Here is a 3,430-nt window from a genome sequence, read left to right as displayed (position 1 = left end):
ACACCAGAATTTGAAGCCATGGCTAACAAGACTCTCCATGAATTCTCTGCTCCAACTATGGCCAACATCCGTACTGGACCGGCGGTCAATGTCGGAGATAATGGATTTGAGCTTAAGCCAGCTCTCATAAACATGGTGCAAGCTAGCCAATTTTGTGGAAAGGCACACGAAGATGCGAGGGCACATCTCCAACACTTCCTGGAGATTTGCAGTACTTTCACCATCGAAGGAGTTACCAGAGACGCCATTTTACTTCGCCTCTTCCCATTCTCACTTTTGCGGAAGGCAAAGCAATGGTTCTACGCTAACAAAGATAGAAATACTATATGGGATAACTGCTCCACTGCCTTCCTAGCTAAGTTCTTTGCCACAGGCAAGACCAATGCTCTGCGTGGGAGAATTTCAAGTTTTCAGCAACAACATGATGAATCTATCCCCGAGGTGTGGGAACGCTTTCAAGACTACATAGCAGAATGTCCTCATCATGGGATGGAGAATTGGCTACTCATGCAGACCTTTTACCACGGGTTGACTACTAGTACCCATGATACGATGGATCCTGCTGCTGGAGGTGCATTCCTATCACTCACACTCCTAGCTGCAACACTCTCGTGGAGAAGATGGCCTCCAACCAAGGCTAGAATGAAGAACATGTTCAGACCCGCAAGAGAGGTGGAGGTATACATCAACTCAAGGAGGTAGATATGCTGTCTACCAAGATGGACCTGCTGTTCAAACTACCAAGGTAACTACCAAGGTAACTATCAAGGTAATAATTTCAATAACTTTAATCAACCACCCTTGAGAGAATTAATTGCTGGCCAATCCAAACTTATGGAGGGATTATCTAGAAAGGTAGCTACCAATGATAAAATTTTAGAGAACATAAATAATATAATGAATAGCTTTGCTTCTACCATTAAGAACTGGCATAGCTTTAATAAAATGATAGAATCACAAGTAGCTCAGCTAGCGGCTGCTGTTCCTCCGTCTGACAAAGGTAAGATTCCAGGGCAGCCGAAAGATCTAGAAACTGCAAATCTTGTCGATATTCATAATGCAGCTTACTACTACACGGAGCCATCGACGGGAAGGTGGATAGATTATACCTTGCTGGAAAAGAAGAGCGATCCAAAGAGACCTGTCATCCCCATCACTATTGGACCTCACATCTTAAAGGAAGCTGTCTGTGACTTTGGAGCTAGTGTCAACATCATGCCTAAGGTAATCTATGATAAAATTAATAGAGATACTTTTGTTGTACACAAATATGCGTTTGCAACTTGCAGATCTGTCACTCTGCTACCCTAAGGGAGTTCTTGAAGATGCCATCATTCAAGTGGGAAGCTCGTATGTTCCCATAGACTTTGTGGTTTTAGAAACAGGTGGAGATGAAAGGGCACCCATCATCTTGGGCCAACCATTCCTAAGCACCGCAAAGGCCATCATCTACGTGGACAGTGCCATGATCTGTTTTACAAACAAAGATAGAAAGGAGAAGTTCTCTTTCAAGAACCGCATCTTGCAATCTCTTGCACATCCACAAAAGGTGTACTTGCCCGAAGAAACAACAGTGAGAAAGAAGAAGAACAACCAAAGAGGGAGGAAGAACAAGACCAGGCAGTCACCAGAAGAATCAGTTAACATGATTAACACACTCTGATCAGAGTACGACCACCTCCTTGCTTCACCGTTCCTTACCAAGAAGGATGATCCAGGTGTACCCATGATCAAGTGTACCATTAGGCAAAGAATATTCCCTAACACCTTATGCCACATTGGATTGGGTGTCAATATAATGTCCAAGGTAACGTATGAATATTTATTCGGTAACGCACCTTTGTTTCCTACATACATGCAATTACAGATGGCGGACCAATCAATCCGATTTCTAGAGGGGATAGCTAAAGATATCATGGTAAGAATACATGATCATTATGCCCCTGCCAACTTCATGGTTCTAGACATGGGAGAAGAAGAAGACAATACACCCATCATCCTAGGAAGACCATTCCTCAACACTTCTAACGCGATCATCTACGTCGGATTTGGACAAGTCCTGTTGGGTTCGTAAACCCAGGGTCCCTCGCAGACCGGCTTCCCCGCAAAGGCTCGGCCCAAGCAGACATCATGGAACTCATGGGCCGGCCCAAGAGTCTAAAACAATAGGCCAGAAGAGTGGTCCAGTCACCGACCAGAAGGTCTGGCCAAGGAGGAACAACGCTCGCTTGTCGACTCCGGTCCACCTCTCCGACCGGAGCGCTCACTTTGGTCTCTAGCCACCTCCAGACGGTCTCTCCGACCGGAAGGCCTGGCAAAGCACTACCTCCGACTCCGACCCCATGTCTCCGATCGGGGTATGCAAAGACCCTGCTCACTGCTCTTCTCCGACTGGCGCAACCAGAGCCGACTGGGACCAACCGACTGGGGACGCCCGCCTAGAAAGGACCAAGGAATGAACAGAGAAAGTAAGGCAAGGTGCTCAAGTCAAACCACGATACCTGGGACCAAACCCTGTCACCTGTAGGAATAGTACTATGCAACTGCCCTAACACAAACAGTATTGTAGGCGCCGTCATTTTCCTCTATAGTATTGTGGGTGCCGTTAACTCCCATACGGTAAGGCCCCCCACATGCCTCTAGGCATCGATAGTGTTGTGGGCACCGAGATTTACCATACTAGGTGAACCTGGTGAAACTCCTCACATGCCTCTGGGCATCAACAGTATATGTAGGTACCGATGTCTGCCATACCCAAAGAAGACAACACCACCTCCCACATGCATCTGACACTCAACAGTAGCATCAACAGTGTTGTGGGCGCCCACCATTATCCCGTACCCGTCGGTGTGGGTAACAAGGCTCAGTAGCAAACGTACCCTCTCCCTCTCACTTGTAAAGCCATCCCCTTCATCTATAAAAGGGGATGCGCTCCCTCCAACACAGGCAGTTCCGAAAGGTCAATCCTGGCTCTCCAAGCCATCCTAGATTCATTAGATCAACTAAGTTCACTAGCTCACAACCACAGAATCTCTAGGTTCGGACCTCAAGCACACGCTTGAACACTTAGCTCATAGCAGAGCTCCTATTGCTCTTGGCCCTTCCGACTGAACCTCTCGTACACCCCATCTTTCTCCTTCTTGTTTGTAACCCCACTGCAAACTTTGAGCACCTGGGCTCAGGAATAAAGTCACCGACCGACTCAAACTGGACATAGGGCACATTGTCTGAACTAGTATAAACCCTGTGTCATTGAGTGCTAGGCCTACCTCCGGTCACAACGTACGGCAAACTACAAATATTTACGTGTTGGTCACTTTCTGCACCGATAGTTGGCGCCGTCTGTGGGGAAGACGCTGTACGTTCTACACTTTTTGGTCATCGGATGGCCCACTTTTCTGCCACCCTCGCTGCGGCGGACTCAGGCGAT

The 3,430-nt window shown here is 47.4% G+C and overlaps 1 non-coding gene across 1 annotated transcript; it reads right to left on the bottom strand.

Annotated features, from left to right (window-relative positions):
- Positions 1-382: 382 nt before the first annotated feature.
- Positions 383-491, bottom strand: LOC136519196 (small nucleolar RNA R71). The gene has a single exon (XR_010774756.1). It is a non-coding gene; the product is annotated as a small nucleolar RNA R71 (small nucleolar RNA).
- Positions 492-3,430: the final 2,939 nt, after the last annotated feature.

The sequence above is a fragment of the Miscanthus floridulus genome, chromosome 17 (genome assembly GCF_019320115.1).
Source record: "Miscanthus floridulus cultivar M001 chromosome 17, ASM1932011v1, whole genome shotgun sequence".
Lineage (NCBI taxonomy): Eukaryota > Viridiplantae > Streptophyta > Magnoliopsida > Poales > Poaceae > Miscanthus > Miscanthus floridulus.
Note: the sequence above shows the minus strand (reverse complement) of the source record. Positions and strands in the feature narration are given on the sequence as shown.